The sequence below is a fragment of the Myotis myotis genome, unplaced genomic scaffold (assembly GCF_014108235.1).
Source record: "Myotis myotis isolate mMyoMyo1 unplaced genomic scaffold, mMyoMyo1.p scaffold_m19_p_2, whole genome shotgun sequence".
Classification (NCBI taxonomy): domain Eukaryota; kingdom Metazoa; phylum Chordata; class Mammalia; order Chiroptera; family Vespertilionidae; genus Myotis; species Myotis myotis.
The window spans coordinates 217,319,647-217,338,452 of NW_023416324.1; the positions used below are offsets into that span (position 1 = coordinate 217,319,647).

At 57.8% G+C, this 18,806-nt stretch overlaps 1 protein-coding gene across 1 annotated transcript in view; it reads left to right on the forward strand.

Annotated features, from left to right (window-relative positions):
• The window catches only part of GRIK1 (glutamate ionotropic receptor kainate type subunit 1), a 119,971-nt gene that overhangs the window by 24,873 nt on the left and 76,292 nt on the right, over positions 1-18,806 (forward strand). The gene's annotated exons all lie outside the window — the stretch shown is intronic.

The following is an 18,806-nucleotide window of genomic DNA, read 5'->3' on the forward strand; positions in this document are numbered from 1 at the left end:
TGGTGCTGTGCGTGTTGCTGGGGTTCAAGGTGGCGTTTATTTGCTTTGGTTTTATTTTATTTTGTTGCATCCTTGATTCTTCCCAAGGGAGAAGCCAAGGGTTTTCAAATCCGCAGTAAGTTACCGCCCAGGAGGCACCGACCTCACTCTGCTCAGTTCTGACGGCCGTTGGCGCCGTGTGATGAGCGCTGCCGTCCGGCTCGAACTCCCCCTGTGGCAGCCGGGCCTGAGGACCGCGTCCAGGGCTGGCTTTCCCTTCTCATAAAGGCACCCCCCCCACCCCCGATCAAAAGCTGGTCACCTGCCACAGACCCCACCCCAAAGGCCATCACACGGGGTGAAGGCCCCCACATGTGGGTTCTGGAGACGCACGCACTCAGCCCTCCTCCGTGATGACTTCTGAACACACTGGAAAGCACACTGGAAAGGTAGAGTTAACTTCCTTTTCATTAGAAGCCAATTATTTCAGAAAACGCCCAGGTCAGTAAGCCAGCAGCTGTGCTGTTTTCTAGGCTGTAACCACAGGGTCTCAGGCTCCTGGATTAGCTCCCGACTCCAGACCAGCTCACCGTGGGGATCTGGACACACGGGCTGACCCAACCCCGCGTCCCGCCTGCCTGGGCCGCAGGGCTCTCAGCCTGCCAGTCGCCCTCCGGACTTTCCTGGTAGATCCCTCACCCGCAACTCCGACCAGACCTACGTCTTCAGGCCCCAGGCTGCGTCTAGAATGTTCTAGCCTCACGAATGGCGATGTCACGAGTCCCTCCCTGTAAACCTGCCCTGTGTGACTGCAAACGGTTCTCCTCCGACTTCTACAATCGCTCCGGCCCATCAGCTGTAGGGCAGGTTTTCTTAAAACATATGGACCTTATTGATTTCAGAGAGGGAGAGGGAAACAGAGAAACATCAACGGCGAGAGAGTCATGGATCGGCTGCCTCCTGCACGCCCCCTACTGGGATCCAGCCCACAACCTCGGCATGTGCCCTGACTGGGAATCGAACTGTGACCTCCTGGTTGATAGGTCAACACTCAACCCCTGAGCCACGCCGGCCGGGCTATATGGCAGTTTTATTCAAGCACTCGAGGCCTGGTACACGGATTCATGCACCTCTGGGGTCCCTCAGCCTGGCCTGTGGAGATCGGGCTGAAACCAGCTCTCTGACATCTCCTGAGGGGTCCCAGATTGCAAGGGGGTGGTTCTCGGGTGACGCACCCCGGAATCGGGCTCCCTCCTCTCTGGTTCCGGGTGCATCACTGCAGTCCAGCTGCCAAGTCACTGCAGTTCGGCAGCTTCTGCATTGAGTGTCTGCCCCTGGTGGTCATTGTGCGTCATAGCTACCGGTCGGATGGTCGGATGGTGGAACAGTCCCTTAGGCTTTTATATAGATAGATAGATAACGCACTTACAGCACACTGACCTTTTCACATTATATGGATAAGTCAGAGTCTTGCCAGTCTCCCTCTGTGCGTCTGACTCAGTCACGCCTCACTCCTCCCTCCCTCACGTCTTCCTGATGCCTCGGAAGAATGAAGGAGGGGGATGGGCAGCTCAGGGTTTACAGCCAAGGAACCTAGAGGCAGAGACTCTGAGCCTGTCCGGGGTCCCGGGCTCTCTGCCCAGCGTCGGCTTCTCCCTCGAGCCTTGAAGGAGTCGAGCTAATTCACGCCAAGCCCTGGACCCACGTTCTTAGGTGCAACGCGGACTCAAACCACTTCTGCAACTTTCCCGGTGTTGGCTTTCACACGAACTGAAAACTTCCTCATTATTCAGCTAAATGATGACTGAGGTTGATCATTGATTAAGTGAAAAGGTGAGAAACGGGGGTAACTGATTATGTGCAGAACGAGCTGACCCACATGGGAACCCGTGTTTGAAGGACGGGTCGGTACAAATCGATGGTCCATTTTCTCCCGTTCCCTTCAGTTGCAGGACTGAATTCCCTCTCCTGCTTCTCGAGACCTTAGGATAATATTTCACTGTCAGGTTCATTCCATGTCAATTTCACGTCGCGGCCGCTCCGATGAGGACGCACGGCTCTTTGTAATTTAAGCCCGCGTCCCCCGGCTTCGGGCCCCGGCCGCCCGCGCGGAGCTGGGCTCTGACAGGCGCTCTCGCGTTCCGAGTCACTAATGACACTTCGGGGACAGCTTCGTGCTGGCCGCGCGTCGCTGAGACGGGGCAGGAGCAGAGATGAAAAATGACCGGTCGCGGCTGAGTGTGCGTGTCCGGGGCAGAGGAAGGGCCTCCCCCACCCGGGCTTCACATCTATTTCTCCTCCACGAAGGCAATCCGATTTTTAAGGCGATTTTTTATTTTAAAATAAAGTGATAAAAGATTTTACCTTTTGCCTCTGCTTTTGGGACCCAGGACTCAGGGTCCCTTGATAACAACCTCCTCGTTAGGAATGGGGGGGTGTGGGGATGAGGTGGAAGGTGTAGGGGTGAGATGTGGGGTGAGGTGGGGGCTGTGGGGTGAGGGGGATGGGGGTAAGGTGTGGAGCATGGGGGTGAGGTGGGGGCTGTGGGGTGAGGGGGATGGGGGTGAGGTGTGGAGCATGGGGGTGAGGTGGGGGCTGTGGGGTGACGGGGGGATGGGGTGAGGTGTGGAGCACGGGGGTGAGGTGTGGAGCATGGGGGTGAGGTGTGGAGCATGGGGGTGAGGTGTAGGGTGTAGGGGTGAGGAGGGGGGCTGGCCAGGTGTGCAGGGTCACTCTGCTGAGCCCCTCAGCTTTCCAGCGTCTCTTCTCTGGGGACCACAGCATGTCCCCAGTTGAGACCCAGGTGGCCAATGGGTACATTCGATTAGTGGGTTCATTCATTCATTCATCCACTGAGTATCCACTATAGTAATAAGACAAGGGATACAGCCCTAGCTGGTGTTGCCCAGTGGATAGAGCACTGGCCTGTGGACTGAAGGGTCCTGGGTTCGATTCCCGGTCAGGGCACATGCCCGGGTTTCGGATTCAATCCCCAGTGTGGGGCGTGCTGAGGCAGCCGATCCATGATTCTCCCTTCCTCTTTATTTTGTTTGTTTGTTTGAGATTTCCTTCTTTTTATTATATTTTTTTTTAGCATATATTTTTATTGATTTCAGAGAGGAAGAGAGAGGGAGATAGAGATAGAAACATCAGTGATGAGAGAGAATCCTTGATTGGCCTTCTCCTGCACTCCCCTTACTGGGGATCAAGCCCACAACCCAAGCATGTGCCCTTGACGGGAATCGAACCTGGGACCCTCCAGTCCGCAGGCCAACACCCTGTCCACTGAGCCACACCAGAACGAGGGGAGGAGGGGAGGCCACAGCAGCCGGGACGTCTCTCTCTTCATCTCTGGATAAAATCAAAACACACTGATGTAAGCTATGACCCTGGGGACTCTCATGCACCCCCAGCGTGCGACCAGGGTCTGTCCTAACAGCTTCACGCTGTGACCACCTCTTTACAAACTCCGTGTGGCGCGCACCCGCCTGTCATCAGCAGGAACTGCGTCGTATGCTCAGCGTCTTGCAGGAAGCGCGAGGGGAGCAGCTCCCAGGCCTGTAGGCAGAGGTTTCACAACAGGACCATTGTGACAGCAACAGGCGGGACTCAGACATCATTGGCCGAGAGCCCTGGCTGGGGAGGAGAGCGCTGAGCCAGCAGTGGTTCCAGGGGAGATAGAGGCGGCCCGTGCTGACGCCACGGCGACGGAAAGGCTGAAACAGGCTTCCCGTCAACGCCAGTTAATAAACTGAGAGAACTGGCCGCCCAAGACCAGCGGGTGCATCTAGAGTGAACGGGAAGGTGCGCCGCGATTTGCAGAATCCTTGCCCGCCCTGCGCCCACGTCCCTGTCGAGTTCCGTGGGGAGGAGGGACGGCCGGTGGGTCCTGAGAGCCAGCGTTCCCGGAGCACGCGGGGCGCGGCCTGGGCCCTGGGGTCCCGCAGACCCTGCCGGTGAGGGGACAGTTCAGGTGAGGAGGAGCCGGGGCTGCGGGGACGGCTCCCGGTGGACACGGCACGCAGTCCTGGCACTAACCTGCGAGGCGAGCGCGTGGAGGGACGAGGGATGGAGACCCAACCTTGCAGAGCTTCGCCATCGTGGGCCCCTCTCAGATCCACCCACACACGCGTGTGACCGTGCGGCACAGACACGGGGACGGCGTCACGAGCAGTTCCCACCCAGCAGCCCTGTTTTCTCTCAGGAATTTTTTCAATCAGGAAATAGTCTCACACGAAAGCATCTCCTCAGCGATAGAGGGAAGGGGAACGGACCAGAAGGAAACGGCTAAGGAAAGCTTCAACGTTAGTGGATGTTGGAGAAGATGGTCAGGGTGGGCCAGACGCTGTCAAAGGCCAAAAAGCCGAGAGAGAGAGAGAGAGAGAAAGAGAGAGAGAGAGAGAGAGAGAGAGAGAGAGAGAGAGAGAAGGGGGGGAATAATACCCAGGAGCGTGGAGTCAGGTGTGCGGGGGCGGCAGGAATGAAATCACGAGAGTGAAAATCATGCCAAGTTTGTGTGACGGTCAACCTATCCTCTGTTTTATAACATCCTATCTAATAAAAGCCTAATATGCTAAGTGTCCAGTCGTCTGGTCGTCCATTCAACCAATCAAAGCATAATATGCTAATGATATGCTAAGGCTGCTCAACCACTCGCTATGACGTGCACTGACCACCAGGGGGAAGACGCTCCGACCATAGGTTAGCTTGCTGCCGGGGTGTAGCCAATCAGGACTGAGCAAGACGAGCCAGACATGCCCTGGAGCCCTCCCGTGGTCCCTCACCTCCCGCGTCCCTCCAGGGCCCCGATAGTGCTCCAGTGGGGTCCCTTGCCCTGGCCTGCGCCCTCGCAATCTGGGCTGAGCCACCCCACCCTGCGGGTGCAAGAATTTCGTGCAGCAGGCCTCTAGTCTAATATAAGAATAGAGGAATATGCAAATTAGCCAGGGCACCGTAACATCACAACCAATCTATGAGCTGCGGAGAGCTACAGGAGGGCGGGGCAGCCAGCTGAGGCAAACGGCCGCGAGCTACTCACGCACAGATTCGTGCGCACGGCTACTAGTATGTCTTATAAAACACCCTCTGGGTTGATCACACATAAGGGAATTCCATCCTTTCCACAGAGTAAAGCCGCCTGCCTTTCCCATCACCGCCTAAGGCACCCGACAATGCCTGCTGGAGACTCTCAATCCACTTTTAGTTGCTCCTGTTCTTGGTTTAACTCATCTCTGTTCTCAGCTCTAAAGGCTTTTCCCCCGAACACCCTTCTCCCACAACCTGCTCTCATTTCTCCTCCCTGAGCCCATGGCACCAAGGACTCGGGGTACTGGCTTTGGAATTCCCACGACCTCGCGTGGGATGCGTGCCTTGCCGTGGGGGCTCCGTGACTGAACGAAAGAACTAAATGGATGGACGGTGGCCCCGAGGAAACGGAAAGTACACGCCTGCAAAGGAGTTCGTGTTGGGTTTGTTTTGTTTTCTTCTGAGTTAAAAATTGCACAGCCCGGCCAGAGTGACTCAGGGGTGACCATCGACCTATGACCCAGGAGGTCAGGGTTCCAGTCCCGGTCAGGGCACAGGCCCAGGTTGGGGCTCGATCCCCGGTGGGGGGCCTGCAGGAGGCAGCCTGTCAATGGTTCTCTCTCATCATTAATGTTTCTATCTCCCTCTCCCTTCCTCTCTGAAATCTATATTTTCAAAACTGCATAGATTTTTTAATACCAGGTTGGGACACACCTGAGGGCTGAAGCGAATACACGTCCATCGTCCTTCATGTCGAGGGATGACTTATGCCCACGACGGAGGCTTGAGCCTCACTCTACCCCAGGGAGACGCTGCGGTCGAAGGGGAACGGGAAGGGGTGGGCAGGGGACCTGCTTTATGCCCCAGGTTCACGTCCTGTGAGGACAGCTGCCCTCGGACCGGGAGCCGTGGACACGGTTTCCTCGTCCGTAAGTGGGGAGCCTCGTAGCTGCTAAGAGAGGATTTTGCATGTGACCCGTCAGCAGCGTCTCAGACACGAGTCAGAGGCAGCTGGTCCTCCCGTGGAATAAGCCGCCCACCGTCTCGGGCCTCAGTTCTCCCTCCGAACACACGGCTCTGCACGTGGCGTCCTCTGGGTCATTGCTGCTCCTGTGGGGAATCCCTAGGAAAGAAAAGACCATTTCAATCCATCGCCTCCGTCCTCTTAACGATCACACAGACATTCGCCCACAGCATTTTTTACAGTTTTTTTAATTTAAATATGTTTTGATTGATTTCAGAGAGGAGGGGAGAGGGGGAGAGAGAGAGAGCATCAGTGATGAGAATCATGGATCAGCTGCCTCCTGCACACCCTCTACTGGGGATCGAGCCTGCAACCCGGGTACATGCCCTGACCAGGAATCGAACCCAGGACACTTCAGTGCACAGACCAATGCTGTATCCTATGAGCCAACCGGCTAGGGCAGTGCTCGGCAAACCGCGGCTCGCGAGCCACATGCGGCTCTTTGGCCCTTTCAGTGTGGCTCTTCCACAAAATACCGGCTCTTCCACAAGATACCCACTTCTGCGCATGGGCCACGAAGTTTCAATCACACTGTACGTGTGCGCCCGCACGTGGTATTTTGTGGAAGAGCCACGCTGAAGGGGCCAAAGAGCATGTGGCTCGTGAGCCGCAGTTTGCCGACCACGGGGCTACGGCACTGGGCCATCAGTCTCAATGCCCAGCTGCAGTTGGCATCGTTTTCCCAGCAGAGAAATATAATCTCCCCAATTCAAAGTAACGGGGAAACACTTGGTGAAGATTTTCCCAATAACGGGATTGTTCTGAGTGTTTTCCCTTAACAGATAAAAGTTAAATAGTCACTCCTTGTTGACGCTTAAGGATGTGAACGTGCATTTAATAATACGGAGTTAGCGTGTACGATTGCGTTTAGCGCCTCGATGTTCGATTGCGTGGGAGGAGGGGGTAGTGTGATGAGTAAAACACCGTGACCCGTGAGCAGTTCTGCCTCCTGACGGGGCCACAATGGGAGTCGCGTTTTGGAAGCAGCAGCTCCCCCGCCACCCTCAGGCCCCTGAGCTTCCAGAGATTACTGCTGTTGCAATTGCACGTGTGAACTTTTCTCACGGAAGACAAAGGGGAAAGCGCCCACAGGCTAGGAGACTGTCTGGGGGGGGTCCCTGCACCTCCTGTGGCTTCAGGCCTGAGTTTTCTGGGACTGGCGCGCCCGGGGCTGCGTGAAGAGGGGCTCTAACCCGCATCCCGCCAAGGAAAGGAGCCGAAGACGCTGCAGCATTCCGTGGCTTCAGTGTCTGGTTCTCTGGAACAAAACTGCTCTTTCATGAGCAGCTCTTCCCCCGACAGCGTCTCTGGGTGGAGGGTTGGGGCGGCTCCCGGTCCCACGGGCGTTACCTTCAGGGAGAAACTCCCCTTTGGCCATGAGGCAGCTGCACACCCTCCAGCTGCTGAGCCGAACTACCCTCCCATTCATTCGCACACGTGTCTCCCGGGCCGGCCCCCACCCCCACCCCCCACCCCCGCCTCCCTGTGCCTGTTCCCGGGACAAAGCCTGCAGCAGTGCCACCCTTTCTCCGGAAAAGCCTTCCCCATGTCAGACTCGCTCTAAGGGCGGGCGCTCCACCCGCCTGCAGGGCGACCCCCACAGGGTTAGCCTCACTACACGCCTGACTCAGAGCCCTCCTCCGCCTCCTCTGGTTACGTTTTGATGGTCTGTGTTCCGGCTGCGATGCCAGCCTTGACCTCACCTGGCTGCGGAAGGGACAAAGGAGGCTCTCACCTGGGCCCCTCCTCCACTTCCTACGTTCCCAGCGCTTTCATTCCATTAGACGGCTCTCCCGTTGGACTCCATGATTCCCAGCTCACTTGGGCCCAAGCACAGGAGAACCGGCGTTGTGGAGGCCAGTTTGGCTGCTTTTTCCAGTCATGGTGTCAAAGATGAAACCCGGGCAGGCAAAACGAGGCCGGCCACAGGAAGTGGCAGTAGGTGCGCCTACCGCCGAGTATTACCAATATGATGGGTTGGGAAGCCGTGAAAAGATCCAATTCACAGCCCGCATCTGAGTATGAGGAACCATTTAGGGGGCTGGGTGCTCCTTCGTCTTCATCCAACGCAGGGCGATTTATAGATTTCATCCTATAATATAAAAGTCAGTTGAGAAATTCCTTGACACTCTAGCTTTCTTGTTGTGAATAACAGTAATATAATCCCCCTCATTGTATCGAGTGCCTATTATCTACGATTTCGAGAATTAATGAGAATATGCTTTGAAATATTTTCTCGTTAATCCTCAAAGACCCTCCCACAGGAGACGTGCAGAAAGGATTAAGGATGAAAACTCCTTGACCAGGAGACCACGGGCCTGCCTACTCCCCGGCGAGCGTCCATGAAACTTTAAAGTCATAAAAGATGCACAAGTAAATATTGATCCTGGCCGTGGCATAGGGAAATGCCGACTTCTAAGAGCTGCGCCTCAGAACTGTTTTTGGCAAGTTCTTATTCTAAACATAACTGAGAGCAGACCTTGGAGGGGGACCTTCTGGGAAGGCCTCGTTTGGCGTTAACGGCTGTATTTTGGGAGCCTGTTTATTTGCATTCCTCAGAGCTGGCTCTCCTTAATATGCAGGTTATTAAACAGATTGTAATTCATCATGTCGAGCATATTCCTGGCTTAATGATTCCTCCAGGAAGCATAGCTGATGAGCCGTAATTATTTTCCAAAAGTTAAAAGAATGATCAAACTTTAACTCTTCTATGCATGGATGTGGTCAAGTGAAGACTTTTCCAAAAGGTGATACATTTTTTTAGAAAGAAATCATGCTGACCTGAGCTTTTACCTCGGATTCCAAACGAACCCCAAAGGAGGTCGTAGGTGGAGTGTGGAGATGCACTCCAGTTTAATAGCATCGGGTGCCCCTGGGTCTCCCCACAGACCACCCTCCCCAGGGCAACGCAGCCACCACGAGATGTGGCACCAGCAACGTGGGCATAAAAAGCAGCATGGCCCGGCCACAGGGCTCAGTGGGTGAGCGTCGGCCTAGGAACCAGGAGGTCAGGGTTCGATTCCTGCCAGGGCACAGGCCCGGGTTGCGGTCTCCATCCCCAGTGTGGGGCGTGCAGGAGGCAGCTGGTCCATGATTCCCTCTCATCACTGATGTTTCTCTCTCTCTCTCCCTCTCCCTTCCTCTCTGAAATCAATAAATATAGATAAATAGATAGATAGATGATAGAGATATATAAATATAATAAAGAGGTAATATGCAAATTGACCCTCACACCATCACAATATGGCAGCACACAGCAGGGGCGGGGCAGCGGGGGTCCAGGCATCCATGTTGCCCGGCTTCTGCTGGGGTTTCCACGGCCCCGTGGGACCTCTCGCCTCCATAGCCATGGGATCCGATTCCTATAAAAAGTCTTCTCTGGGTCTAGTCTATATCCAGACCCATCTGACTGGCTCTGGTTCCGTGCAGGACCTGACTAACCTACATGGGAAATCTCTGTCTCCATCCACCTCTTTGGGGCTGAGCCCCAGTGGGGGGCGTGTAGGAGGCAGCGATCCATGATTCTCTCATCATTGATGTTTCTGTCTCTCTCCCTCCCCTTCCTCTCTGAAATCAATAAAAACATATTTTAAGAAATAAAACAGCAGAACTGTGATCAGATTTAGGCCATAAATGTGATCCTGATGTGTCACAGAGATGGTGGAGGCGAGACTGGGCTTAGGGAAAGTGAGTGAAATATGGAGGAATTGTGAAAGGACGCAGCCACCTGCTAACACAGTCACAGGCTGGAGCAGCCGCTCAGGTCTGCATGGCTGAGGGGAAGATACTGACCACAAATGTAAATAAGAAACGGTGTATCTTAACCTAAAGTGATTGCGTTGCACGTAGTTTATTTCGTGTAAAATAAACGCACCATCACTCCCCTCCTCGGTTCGCCAGGGTTGTAAGAAGCGACTACACTGTTGGCAAAAGAAGATGAACGGAGATGTAAGGTGGCAGCTGCTACCCTGGGTCGAGGAGCTTGTTGTTGCCGGTGAGCCGGGCACTTTCATTTCCAGGCATCGCCTTTGGGAAGCAACGCGAACGCAGCACTCATCAGGACAGCAAACTGAAAGCATGCATTTCAACAAGGTCCTGGATCAGTGTTCAGTTATGACATTTCAATATAATCTAACTAGAGGCCCGGTGCACGAAATTCATGCACGGGGAGGGGGGGTCCCTCAGCCCGGCCTGCACCCTCTCCAATCTGGGACCCCTCTCGCGATCCAGGACTGCTGGCTCCTAACTGCTCGCCTGCCTGCCTGCCTGATCGCCCCTAACCCCTCTGCCTCGGCCCCCGCTGTTTTGTCTGGAAGGACGTCCTGCCACTAGACATGCGTGTGTGTCCGCTGGCGCCTATGCACCAGGTGTGCAGGTAGAACGTCGCCCGCTGGGCAGCCTGGTCTTCAGCCCCGCAGTCCCTCGGGCAGACACCAGGGGGCGCGAGAGGGAGCCGAGTCCACAGCTGCCCGGTGGCTTCTCCTGAGTGACCCCGGGAGGACCTGGCTGAGTGCTCACCTGGGCGGGTCCGTTCTCTCCTGTCTCCCTAGAGGTGGCTGAGCGGCCAGGCCGGGAGGTCCGGGGGGAGGGGCCAGGAACAGCAGCGATGCTAATTGCCTTTCCTCGCGCTCCGCACGCACCTGCCGTCCCCACGGGGACACCTGGGAGCCGGCTCGATGCCCCAAGTCCGCGGCCGCAGCACCAAGGGCTTTCACCAGAGGACAAGGCAACGCTGTGCCTTTAAGGCAGGATCCCGCAATTCGCAGCTTTGCCCCTGACGGTGCTTGACTGACCTCATCTCGTCGTCACCCTTGGAAGCGGTAACAGGAGAGACGGCCGTCACCATCTGTGAGGTCCTGGCAGGGACTCGATGTTGTTCTGGAATTTGCTCCAAACCTGTTTAATTCAGCAGCAGCCACTGGTCTTCGCGGCTCGGGCCAGGATCCCGAGTGAGCACACAGTCTTCTTCACTAAAAGGACGTAAAACCCATAAAAACAGGAGGATGGGTCCATGGGGGGCAGACACGGAGCGGGGTGAGGGCGGAAGGCCGTGGACGAGGGCTCACCCCTCACTCCCCGTGGGTGGCGTGTGCCCGCCGGGCCAGGAGCATCGGGTCCCGTCGGCCTTCAGAGCCGTCAGCGAAGGGGAGAAGGCGGGAGAGGACCCTTGGGGGAGGGGGCTCTCGGATCCGTCTGCACAAGGTGGGAGCAGAAGGACTTTGTGAGGAGCGGGATCTGAGGAGCCGCCCACCTACGACGGGAGAGCCGTCTGCTGTCGGGACGGCTAACAGGACGATCCGAACAGGACCGAGCTCGGCGTTGCCGGGACCCAGAGGGGCCGGGGCCGGGGTGCTAAACGGGGCACAGAGGGCCGGGCAGGTGGCAGTCGTGGCCGATAGAGCACAGCTGGGATCAGCCAAGAACCTGACACACAGCCCATAGCACAGCCCTCTCACCTGCACCCTCTCACCTGCACCCTCTCACCTGCACCCTCTCACCCACGCCCACAGCCTCCCCGCCCTCTCCCCGCTTCCCCCTTCATTGCCCACAGGTGTCTCCTGACGTGTGGCCTTTCCACCTGTGACCACGTGACACCATCAAACAACAGCCACCTCCCAGCACCTCGCGTGCTCCCCTCCCTCCACGGCTCTCACACGCGGAGGCTTGGCCTGCTGTCTGCCCCTCGCTACACGTAAGTGCTCACTACACGTAAACACTCACTACACGTGAACGCTCACTACACGTGAATGCTCACTACACGTGAACGCTCACTACACGTAAGTGCTCACTGCACATACCACGCAAAAGGGCAGGACTGCTCCCGTGTGCTTGCTGCCATGTCGTTACCGACAGGCGTTTCTCAGGCGGCAGATGAGCTGCCAGGTTAAGAGGACGAGTGAGCAGGTGGGTGCACACGGCCCGGTACACGCCTCCCTGGGAAGCTGCTGGGCGTATCAATGATGTTAAAGAAGCGATTTCCCTCGGGCGCCTCCGAGAGCGAGGGCCCCGCAGGGAGAGGCGGTGAAGTCCTGGGCGTGGGCTCCAGCCCTGGAAGTCCCCTGAGCACCACGTCGTGTGCGAACATTTACGTGACACCAGCCACAGAACGGACGCGAGTCCCTGCAGCTCTACCCTCCGCCTGACACACACACACACACACACACACACACACACACACACACACACACCTGCGCTCTGGATGGACCGGCGAGGGGGGTGGTGCCTGTGGGCTAACGCGGCGAGTGTGGCGCGAACCCCGAACGCACTGGACGCCAGAGGAAGGCGTGCTAGTTATGTTGTGAGGACGCATGACGCGTGCCCCTAACCCAACGGGGGGCCATCCAGTGTCACGGGCGTTTCTCACGGCTGACCCTGCGCGTCCACAAGCGACGACGCCTGCCGAGAGGAGCGTCAGGGAGAGTCGGTTACACAAACAGGAACTGACTCCCCGAGAAGCCATGGACCTTCCGTTGGCCACGGGCTGGATCCTTTGGAAACTGGCCGGCATTTGCACAGGATGAATCCCCCTCCTCGCACCCCCACGTCACCCCGGAGTGAGTCATACCTTCGGAGAAGAGGGCCTCCAAGGCCAGAGCTCGTCAAACCGGCTCCGTGTGCGGGAAGGGCCGCGAGCAGCCGCTGGTGGACACACGCCCCTGGAGGCCGCGGTCAATGAGGACCGTCGGCGACCCGCTGGGCCGCGAGCAGCCGCTGGTGGACACACGCCCCTGAAGGCCGCGGTCAGTGAGGACCGTCGGCGACCCGCTGGGCCGCGAGCAGCCGCTGGTGGACACACGCCCCTGGAGGCCGCGGTCAGTGAGGACCGTCGGCGACCCGCTGGGCCGCGAGCAGCCGCTGGTGGACACACGCCCCTGGAGGCCGCGATCAGTGAGGACCGTCGGCGAGCCGCTGGGCCGTGAGCCCGCCTGGGCTGCTTAAAAGACCGTCTGTAAGGGCCTGCCGGAGCCCAGACGCGAGTCACGAATACGGATTTGAAAGTGAAATGTAAAGGGCAGGGAGGCCTCGCCCCTTCGCTCAAGAGGAAGAAACAGGCATTAGCGTTCGGCGCGGCTGCAAAGCGCTGGCCTGGGGCCCTGAGATGCGCCCGTGTCTGGAGAGTGAGGACGCCGTTCCCCACAGCCAGGCTCTGCCCCCACTCGTTCCTCCGGAGGCACTTTGACCCCGGGGCCCGGGGATTTCTGTGCATGAATCTCAGGGCCGGGGATCGGGCTCACCTTCCGGGTGAGACGGAGGGTTTGCTGTGGGGGCGCTGCGTGCAGGCCGGGCGGGCAGGAGTCGTGGGAGCGGGTTTCCGGTCAGGTGGACAGTCTAGGCCCGTGGTCGGCAAACTCGTTAGTCAACAGAGCCAAATATCAACAGTACTTCTTCAAAATAGACTCGCCCAGGCCAAAAACCGACTTCTGCGCATGGGCCACGAAGTCTCAATCGCACTGTACATGCGTGTCCGCACGCGGTATTTTGTGGAAGAGCCACACTCAAGGGGCCAGTTTGCCGACCACTGGCCTAGGCTGTTCGGGTCTCAGGGAAGGGGACGTGCGTGGATCTCTCTTTAAAAGGCAGAACAGAGAGTGAATCCGGACAATGAGGGTTCGTGGGTGCGACTTCGTTTTATAAGACGTCGAAGAACAGGCCAAGGGCAGCTGTGGCGATAGCTCGGACTCGGGGTGCAGTAGGCCCCACACATGTCCACACCCTGACCCCCGATGAGCAACTTCCTCCGGGGGGAGCCTTTACCGACGTCATTAAGTTAAAGACTCGAGAGGAGATTCGCCCTGAATTTCCCAATGGGCCCTGAACCAAAAGCCTGTCCGCATGGGAGACACCGAGGAGACATAGACGCTCACGTGAAGACCAGGAAGGGACTGCAGTGAGGTGGGCGCCAGCCAGGGACACGGGAGCCACAGAGGAGGGGGGAGCACGGGAGAGAGGAGGGAGGGGGCAGGGAGGAGGGAGAGAGGAGGGAGGAGGGAGGGTACAGGGAAGAAGGAGGGAGGGGGCAGTGAGGAGGGAGGAGGGAGAGAGGAGGGAGGAGGGGGCAGGGAGGAGGGAGGGGCACAGGAGGGAGGAGGGAGAGAGGAGGGAGGAGGGGGCAGGGAGGAGGGAGGGGCACAGGAGGGAGGAGGGAGAGAGGAGGGAGGGGGCAGGGAGGAGGTTGGGAGGAGGGAGGAGGGAGGCAGAGAAGAAGGAAGAGGGAGGAAGGAGGGAGGGAAAGGGAGAAGGGAGGAGGGAAGAAGGATGAGGCAGGGAGGAAGGAGGGAGGGGACAGTGAGGAAGGAGGAGGGAGGGAGGAGGGAGGAGGGAGGAGGGAGCCTGGAGCCCGGTCCTGCCGATGCCTGGCTTTCGCATTCCTGGCTCTAAAACTGTGAGAGATGCATTTTGTTCCTTGAAGTCACCAAGTGTGGGGTCGTTTGTCACAGAAGCCGCAGGACAAGCGCCAGGGTTACGGCCAGAGGGGCGGTCGCGCCCGGACGGTGGGCCGGAGGCCCTCGGTGTAGGAAGGTTCCCGTCCGACTGGGTGGGGCTGGCGGCACCTGCAGCCCCAGGGGCCCTCTGCCAGGCACCGAAATAAAACAACACAGAATGGGGTGCCTTTAAAAAGTGAAAATAAAGCCTCGAAGTTCATACTACGCTCTTTAATGCGCCAGCCTCTCCGGGAGAAGAAGTTAGGCAAGTCCCTGGTTGTACAAGGATTGTGCTTCTGGTATCTTGTTAGGAAAAAGTTTAAAAAGTACAATCACACAGCTTTTTTAAATCCTCGCCCGAGGGGATTTTTCCATTGATTTCTAGGGAGAGTGGAAGGAAGAGGGGGGAGAGAAAAACATGGACTGGCTGCCTCCTCAGGCTCCCGACCAGGCTGGGGAACCTGGCACATGCCCTTGACTGGGAATCGAACCCGCAACCCTTCGCTCCACAGGCTGACACTCTAACCACTGAGCAAACTGGCCAGGGCACAAGCACAGGCCTCGAAACGCACGAGGAGCCTGTGGGAGTCGTCTCTGAGCTGGGACTGCCCGGCCGTCCGCGTGTGGCCTGTGCTGCTGACGCGTGGATGACACGACTGAGCCGCGAGCTGAGCTGGGACCCTCGGCCGGAGGTGTGTCCGGACTTGGCTGTCGTCTGTCTGTCTCCTTTTTCCTGCCGGAAGCTTCTCCTTCTGCTTATGAGCTACAAAGTCCCATTTGAGATAGAAATCGGGGAATCTGAGAAGATCCTTGATTTGTAACTTTTATCTTCACTACGTTCTGGTTTCCTAAACCGCATCTACATCTGATCGGCCTGAGAGTCGAAACTCGCAGGACCTTCCACATTCAGGGGGTTCGGGACGTCCTTTCCGAGGTGTGATAAGCATCCATGGGGCGACGGACAGCAGGCATTTTATGTAACGTTCACCAGCCTGGTGCTAAAAGCCGGCAGCACAAACAAGCAGACGCTCAAACGACATCGACATAAAAATACCGAGAGATTTCCTCTGTCTGTTTTCCTAAATGGGAATCTCTCATAACTCAGCAACCTTTGCGTGAAAAACAAACCCTGCTCTTTAATTACTGGACGGATTTCAGTGTAACCCAGGAAAGATTCGCTGTCACCTCACACGGCCTGCGTGTGGGAGGCCGGGGGGCGGCTACGCTCGTCCATTTTCAGTGGAAATCAACGTTACTGCGACCTTCACGGGGGACGATGTGCCGATCGCTGTCAGCAACACAGTGCACGACCCTTTGGCCGAGAAACGCCTCCCCGGGAACATGCTTCACACATGCACACGCGCACACATGCACACACACACGCACACACACACGCGCGGGAGACGCTGGTGAAGGGTGTCGGCCCCGTGTTTTCTGCCAGAGCCCACAGCCCTCAGATGGGGCAGGGACCACGTCACTGCACCTGCGTGGGAACTGGCTGCAGGGCCCCTGTGGCTTCCCAGGGAGGAGTTTGTGCAGCGTTAAGGGGTGTGAGAGGCACATCACCCCCGTCGTCTGCCTTTTGAAGGGTGGTCAGGCCCGCTGTGGGCTCACAGGCGTGGCTGCAGGGGACCAGACAGCAGAAGCACCCTGTGCGCCCTTTGGTGTCTTCTGCATGTTGAGCCACGTGACGACTGTACACTCAGCGAAACAGCCCTTGGATTATGGGGAGGGGAGCCCGGTGATGACACCCAACACTGACAAAGACCTCGCACCGCTCAGCACCAAAGACAAACAACCCAACTGGGAAACGGGCTGAGGACCCGCACGGACACGTCTCCAAAGAGGACACACAATGGCCAAGAGACACGTGAGAAGGTGCCCAACACCACGAGTTGTCAGAGATGACGTTAAAGTCACAGGGACCCCCCCCCCTCACCCTGCCCCATGGCTGCCGTCAACAAGTCAAACACAGTGCTGGCGAGACGTGGAGAGAGGGCCCTCGTGCACTGCTGGGGGGTGGGGGGGCGGGGTTCAGTGTGAGATCAGTGTGATATCACATGTAAAAGACTAGTCAACAACAGTGGTTGGAGAACGTAGAACAAGACCCCTATTTTACTAATCTCCCCGAGTTCACTCCCCTTGGACTGGGAAAATTAACGTTAAAAAAACCCCACAAAAGTACTATAAGAAAATATCTACCAGATAATATGCTTATCATCTTGGGATTAAAGAGGACTTAGGATATATGAGAGCCAACACCCAGGGGAAAAGATGGAGATGGATTATAAATCAGCTAAGGAAACACTGAAGATTTGGTTGATTCAGTCCTGGCCGAGTTGGTTGATAATGACCGCCTTCCCCCCACACCAGGCCCCGAGGGCGGCCCGTCTCCATGGAAATGGACCGGCCCCAGGATTCCTCCGGGAAAGGACTGTAGGGCCCAGTCCCGGGATCAGGGACCCGCCGGCCGTGCCTGCATCAGACAGGCCGCCAGCTGCGCTGCACGGGCGGCTGCAGACGCTGCCGTTTCATCTTGAAGTGCTCACGTGCTGTGCCCCCGGTTTCTGGGTTTTATGCTGAAATGGCGGCTGTGAGGGCTGTGAGGCGTCCTTCGTGCGCCATCGTCCTTACAGGCCGTCGCCACTCATTCCGTGTGTCTGGATGGTTTCATGGTCATTGAAATGCAGCTTCTGACAGGGAGCTCGGCCCGACAGTCCCACACGCGCCCGACAGGTGGCCGCCCCGCGTTTCCCGTGAACCATGTGGGACGAGGAGGACGGTCCCCTCGCTGTGGCTGCTCGCTGTGCTCAGCCCCACCTGACGCCCATCATCTCGCAGGTGCTGAGCGTGGGAGGAGGACCTCGGGGTGGCCGTGGACCTCGGCGAACGTCGGTGATGGTCGTAGCACCTGTGCCAGGGCCTGTAGGTCTGAAGGGAATTTCACCCAATTCGATGCCGCCTCACCCAACCGTGTGACAGGAACCAACTAACAGCCGCCAAATTTCCACCTGAAATGACCTTCGAGAAAATACGGAGGACGCCCCACGGAGGAAACGTGCGCCCGGGAGGAGGGGCTCCCACCCAGCGAGGCCCCGCAGCCCCTGCCCAGGCCTCTGCGTGGGAACCAGAGCTGCCTGCTCTTCCGCCCACTGTTCCAGCCCCTGGGCAGGGCCCATCTCCTGGGGGCTGAGCACGCGTGGACCATCGCTGAGCACACAGCCTTCTAACCACAGCGCATTCTTTGTTTTAAATCCTCCCCCAGGATGTTTCCCATTGATTTTAGAGAGAGCGGGATGGGGCGGGGGGGGGGGGGGAAGGGGGAGACAGAGGAACATCGATGTGAGAAGCACATCGATTGGCTGCCTCCTGCACACGCCCGACCAGGGCCTGGGCCGGGGAGGAGCCCGCAACCGAGGGACGTGCCTTTGGCCGGAGTCGGACCCGGGACACTTTGTCGCTGGGCCAGGCTGGCTGGGCCCCACGTGTCCTTTAGGAAGAAGTCAGCACGTCGTGAAATATTGCCCCAGTTCGGGGGGAGAACCTGGGTTTGGGGTGACTTAATGCTCCGGGAGCATCTGCCTTCGCTCCAGGCCCACAGGCCACTGAGGAGCCGAGAACAAGGGGTTCCAGGTGGGAGCCCCTCGTGGAGGAGACGGGACCCGACAGGCTGGACTCCAGCCTCAGACCCCGCCCCCCTCCTGCAGCCCAGAGAGGACCAGGACGGCGTTTCCATGGTAACTACCTCATTACCTGTCTCCACGTCAGGAAAACGAGCCGGTTGGAAATGTGGGACTTAAAACACCGTTCAGGCGGGTTCTGAGCTGTCTGAGGCGGGAGAGGCTAGTTCCTGTGTCCTGCTCGGTGGAGGAACGGATTTCGACGGAGACTGGGTGCTTTGGAGCAAGACTGAAGGTTTCCAAAAACCAGACAACAAGCCAACGCAGGCAGTGCTTCGAACCGGCCCTTTGGAAAGCGTTCGCCTCAGACCCCAGGATTCTGAGCCCCCAGCCACAAAAGAGATGCTTCCACTCTGAAACCCTCCGCGGGGGGCTCACTGGACCCCTCTGCTCTCTGCACACACACACCCCCGCCCCCCCGAATCTAGCAGGTCTGCTTCCGAATGTGAGGAGCTTGGTTCTCAGGAGACGGCTCAGGTTGTGTTCAGGCGACCACAGCGAGATTCGGGTGCAAATGCAGAAATCGCTGCCTCCATCACGTTCCACGGGGCCAATCACGTGGCCACGTTTGCCGTCCGGGAGGCGCTGCACAGCCCAACCGCGGACTTGAAGTCATGAGCACCCGCCTGGCGGTGGACCTGTGCGCCCGCCCGGCACACCTGCTGATCGGCGTGA